Source organism: Scyliorhinus torazame, chromosome 3 (assembly GCF_047496885.1).
Source record: "Scyliorhinus torazame isolate Kashiwa2021f chromosome 3, sScyTor2.1, whole genome shotgun sequence".
Classification (NCBI taxonomy): domain Eukaryota; kingdom Metazoa; phylum Chordata; class Chondrichthyes; order Carcharhiniformes; family Scyliorhinidae; genus Scyliorhinus; species Scyliorhinus torazame.
In genome coordinates this window covers 258,533,674-258,539,673 of record NC_092709.1, presented here as the reverse complement: position 1 = coordinate 258,539,673, position 6,000 = coordinate 258,533,674, and positions in this window count along the sequence as shown.

Genomic DNA, 6,000 nt, shown 5'->3' with positions numbered 1-6,000 from the left:
ATAGAGTAGACAGTCAGAGACTTTTTCCTCAGGTGGAACAAACCATTACAAGGGGACATAAATTTAAAGTGAAAGGTGGAAGATATAGGGTGGATATCAGAGAAAGGTTCTTTACCCAGATAGTATTGGGGGCATGGAATGCACTGCCTGTGGAAGTAGTTGAGTCGTAAACATTAGGGACCTTCAAGCGGCTATTGGATAGGTACATGGATTACGGTAGAATGCTGGGGTGTAGATTGATTTGTGCTTAATCTAGGACAAAAGTTTGGCACAACATCGTGGGCCGAAGGGCCTGTTCTGTGCTGTATTTGCTATGTTCTATGTAACCCCGACCTGGCAGAACCCAATCGCTGTCTGTTGCTGGCCAGAATATGGTCCCTGGTCAATCAATTGGTCACCAGCCAACCAATCAAACCAAATCCCTCCAATCTCTCAGGTGCCATAAAGTCTGAGTTCTTCTGTTCAAAATCTAAATCTTCATAGCTCAGTGTATTATCTTGTAACTTTTGAGTTCCTCAGATTCCCTGCTTGACTTAAAGGTGTATGCCCAGTCCGTGTGGAGCTTGCACATTCTCCCTGTATTTGCGTGGGTTTCGCCCCCACAAACCAATGGTGTGCAGAGTAGGTGGATTGGTCACCCTAAATTGCCCCTTAATTGGAAAAAATGAATTTGGTACTCTAAATTTATTTTTTTTAAAAGGTATATGCCCAGTAAATATCCATGGATCAAAAATGATAATGACAAAGCACAAGGGTTACAAGGTAGCAAGGAATGAGCTGAAAAAAGGGCTTAGAAGAGCTAGAAGGGGGCATGAGAAGTCCTTGGCGGGTCGGATCAAGTAAAACCCCAAAGCTTTTTACTCTTATGTGAGAAATAAAAGAATGACCAGGGTGAAGGTAGGGCTGGAGAAGGACAGTAATGGGAACTTGTGCATGGAGTCAAAAGAAATAGGAGAGATATTGAATGAATACTTTTCTTCAGTGTTCACAAAGGAGAGGTGCCATGTTTTGAGGATGAGAGTGTGATTCAGGCGGGTAGGCTGGAGGAAGTAGATGTTCTGTCCACGGGGATAGTGCCAGAGGACTGGAGAGTGGCGAATGTTGTTCCTCTGTTCAAGAAAGGGAATAGGAATGACCCTGGTAATTATAGGCCAGTTAGTCTTACTTTGGTGGTCGGGAAGATAATGGAAAAAGTCCTGAAGGATAGGATTTATGACCATTTGGAAAGATGCAGCTTAATCCGGGATAGTCAACACGGATTTGTGAAGGGTAAGTCTTGCCTCACAAATTTGATTGAATTCTTTGAGGAGATAACTAAGTGTGTAGATGAAGGTAGAGCAGTTGATGTCATATACATGGATTTTAGTAAGGCGTTTGATAAGGTTCCCCATGGTCGGCTCATGAAGAAAGTAAGGAGGTGTGGGATAGAGGGAAATTTGGGCAATTGGAAAAGTAACTGGCTATCATATAGAAGACAGAGGGTGGTGGTGGATGGAAAATTTTCAGACTGGAGACCAGTTACCAGTGGTGTATCACAGGGATCAGTGCTTGGTCCTCTGCTAGTTGTGATTTTTATCAATGACTTAGAGGAGGGGACTGAAGGGTGGGTCAGTAAATTTGCTGATGATACCAAGATTGGTGGAGTAGTGGATGAGGTGGAGGGCTGTTGTAGGCAGCAAAGAGACATTGATAGGATGTAGAGCTGGGCAGAAAAATGGCTGATGGAGTTTAACCCTGATAAGTGCGAGGTGATTCATTTTGGTAGAAAAAAATGTGAATGCGGATTACAGGGTCAATGGCAGGGTTCTGAGGAATATAGAGGAACAGAGAGATCTTGGGATTCATGTCCACAGATCTCTGAAGGTTGCCACTCCAGTGGATAGAGCCGTGAAGAAGGCTTATAGTGTGTTAGCGTTTATTAACAGGGGGCTTGAGTTTAAGAGCCGTGGGGTTATGCTGCAACTACACATGACCCTGGTGAGACCACATTTGGAGTATTGTGTGCAGTTCTGGTCACCTCATTATAGGAAGGATGTGGAAGCAGTGGAAAGAGTGCAAAGGAGATTTACCAGGATGCTGCCTGGTTTGCAGGATAGGTCTTATGAGGAAAGGTTGAGGGAGCTAGGGTTTTTCTCTTTGGAGCGGAGGAGGATGAGAGGCGATTTAATAGAGGTTTATAAGATAATGAGGGGGATAGATAGAGTGGACATTCAGAGACTATATCCTTGGGTGGATGTAGCTTACAAGGGGGCATAACTATAAGATTCAGGGTGGGAGATATAGGAGGGATGTCCGAGGTAGGTTCTTTACTCAGAGAGTGGTTAGGGTGGAATGGACTGCCTGCTGTGATAGTGGAGTCGGACACTTTAGGAACTTTCAAGCAGTTATTGGATAGGCATATGGAGCACACCAGAATGACGGGGAGTGGGATAGCTTGATCTTGATTTCGGACAATGCTCGGCATAACATCGAGGGCCGCAGGGCCTGTTCGGTGCTGTACTGGTCTATGTTCTGTGGTAAACCACTGTGTTCCTATATTAAGGGTTGTACGGTAGAAGCTGCACTACAGGTTCACCTGGGCCCCTGCATGCTAGCTCCGCCCATGGGCCAGTTTATAAATATGCGTGGCCTTCAGCTCGCTGCCATTTCGTCAGCTGCTGTAGGAGGCCACACTTCAGATACTAATAAAGCCTCAGTTTGAATTCAACTTCGTCTCAAGCCAAATTGATCGTGCCTCAATGTATTAGTATCTGATTCAGAAGATGGACATCCGGATTAAACCAGATCGACTGCAGTTGGATCCACACACAAGCGACGACAGAAAGGACTTTGAGCACTGGCTAGCTTGTTATGAAGCGTATATCAACGCGGTGCCGACCCCTGTTCCAGAGGCTCAGAAGATTCAAATCTTGTACTCCAGACTCAACTCTAAAATCTTCCCGCTGATCCAGGATGCGCCCAGTTACGCTGACGCTATGACTCAACTCAAAGAGAGTTATGAGCAGAAGACGAACACGCTCTTCGCCAGACACGCGCTCAGAACGCGTACTCAACTACCTGGTGAGTCAATCGAGGACTTCTGGAGGGCCCTGATCCCACTAGTTCGGGACTGCGACTGCCAGGACGTTACAGCTAAGGAGCACTCAGATCTCATTATGAGGGTCACTTTTGCAACTGGGATTGGATCCGATGTTATCAGGCAGCGGCTCCTAGAAGGGGCCACGAGTGACCTCGCAGAGACTAAAACACTAGCGTTTTCCATGACGGTCGCCATGCGCAATGTCCAGTCCTAATCCCCCAACCGCGCGGTGCACTCCTCCTATGCTTCATGGGCCCCACAGGCAGCCGCCCCAGCGGGGGCGCTACCCACCCAGTACGCCTGCGCTACGCGCCAGCTGGTGATCTCTGGGGGGCCCCAATGCTATTTTTGGGGCCAACAAAGACACCCCCGCCAACGCTGCCCGGCCTGCGCTGCCCTTTGTAAGGCCTGCGGGAAGAAGGGCCACTATCCAGTGGTGTGCCAGGTCCGCTCAGCGGCAGCGGTCGCCCCCACACACCCCAGTCACGGACAATGGCCGCTGCTATCCTCCCCTCCTCCCCAGGCCCTGTGCAAGCAATGGGTGCCGCCATCTTCCCCCCGCACCAGGCTCACTCAGCGGCAGCAGTCGCCCCCAACCCCCCAGTCACGGACAATGGGCGCCACTATCCTCCCCTCCTCCCCAGGGCATGTGCGAGTAATGGGCACCGCCATCTTCTCCCCCGCACCAGGCCCGCTCAGCGGAAGCGGTCGCCCCCACACCCACCCCCCCGGTCACGGACAATGGGCGCCGCTATCCACCCCTCCTCCCCAGGCCATGTGCGTTTCATGGGCGCCGCCATCTTGCTCCACCCCCGCAATGTGCGTTCCATGGGCGCCGCCATTTTGTGACCCCCAGGACCTCCGGGCGCCGCCATCGTGTCCACCCCACAGCACACGGAGACCAACGGCATTTCAGGACCCCGATGCAGCGGCCGCCTCACTACCCGACGATCAACCACGACTCGCATCCATGGTAATCGACCAGTCCAGACCACACACTCTGACCAACGCATCCACCAGCGTGAAAGTCAACAGCCATGTGACCTCCTGCCTCCTGGACTCCGGGAATACTGAGAGCTTTGTACATCCAAATACGGTAAGGCGCTGTTCCCTTAAAGTACACCCTACCAATCAAAGTATCTCCCTGGCCTCCGGATCCCATAGCGATCCGGGGGTACTGCACGGTCACGCTCACAGTCCAAGGTGTAGAGTTCCACGGTTTTCGCCTTTACGTCCTCCCTAACCTCTGCGCTGCACTTATCCTTGGCCTGGATTTTCAGTGCAACCTCCAGAACCTGACGCTTAAATTCGGCGGACTCTTACCACCCCTCACTGTGTGCGGCCTTGCGACCCTAAAGATCGATCTTCGTTCCCTCTTTGCCAATCTAACTCCAGATTGCAAACCTGTCGCCTCCAGGAGCAGACGGTACAGCACCCAGGATAAGGCCTTCATCAGGTCCGAGGTCCAACGGTTGCTTCAGGAGGTAGTCATCGAGGCCAGCAACAGCCCCTGGAGAGCCCAAGTGGTGGTGGTTAAGTATGGGGAGAAAAATCAAATGGTTGTGGACTACAGCCAGACCATCAACAGGTACACGCAGCTCGACGTGTACCCCCTCCCACGCATATCTGACATGGTTAACCAGATTGCACAGTACCGGGTCTTCTCAACGGTGGACCTGAAATCCGCTTACCACCAGCTCCCCATCCGTAAATCGAACCGGCCATACACCGCCTTCGAGGCAGACGGCCAGCTATATCACTTCCTTAGGGTCCCCTTCGGCGTCACCAATGGGGTTTCGGTCTTCCAAAGGGAGATGGACCGAATGGTCGACCGGTACGGCTTTCAGGCCACGTTTCCGTACCTAGACAATGTGATCATCTGCAGCCATGATCAGCAGGACCACAACACCAACCTCGCTAAATTTCTCCGCACCGCCACTCTCCTCAACCCCACGTATAACAAGGAGAAGTGTGTGTTCCGTACAAATCGCTTAGCCATGCTCGGCTACGTGGTCCAGAACGGAGTTCTGGGGCCCGATCCCGACCGCATGCGCCTCCTCATGGAGCTTCCCCTCCCCCTCTGCCCCAAGGCGCTCAAACGCTGCCTGGGGTTCTTCTCGTATTACACTCAGTGGGTCCCAAACTATGCGGACAAGGCCCACCCACTCATACAGTCCACTCATTTCCCCCTGACGGCAGAGGCCCAACAGGCCTTCGCCCGGATCAGAGCTGATATTGCCAAGGCCACAATGCACGCTGTAGATGAAATACTTCCTTTCCAAGTAGAAAGCGACGCATCAGACGTCGCCCTTGCCGCCACCCTCAACCAGGCAGGCAGACCCGTGGCATTCTTTTCCCGCACCCTCCATGCCTCCGAAATCCGGCACTCATCCGTCGAAAAGGAGGCCCAGGCTGTCGCTGAGGCTGTGCGGCATTGGAGGCATTACCTGGCCGGCAGGGGATTCACTCTCCTCGCTGACCAACGGTCGGTAGCCTTCATGTTCAACAACACGCAGCGGGGCAAGACAAAATCTTGTGGTGGAGAATCGAGCTCTCCACCTATATCTACGAGATTAAGTATCGCCCTGACAAACTCAACGAGCCCCCAGACGCCCTATCCCAAGGTACATGTGCCAGCGCACAGGTAGACCGACTCCGGACCCTGCACGACAGCCTTTGTCACCCAGGGGCCACTCGGTTGTACCACTTCATTAAGGCACAAAATTTGCCCTAATCCGTCGAGGAAGTAAGGACGATCACCAAGGGCTGCCAGGTCTGTGCGGAGTGCAAACCGCACTTCTACCGGCCGGACCGCGCGTACCTGGTGAAGGCCTCCCGCCCCTTTGAACGCCTCAGAGTGGATTTCAAAGGCCCCCTACCCTCCTCCAACCGACACACGTATTTCTTCAGTGTGATCGATG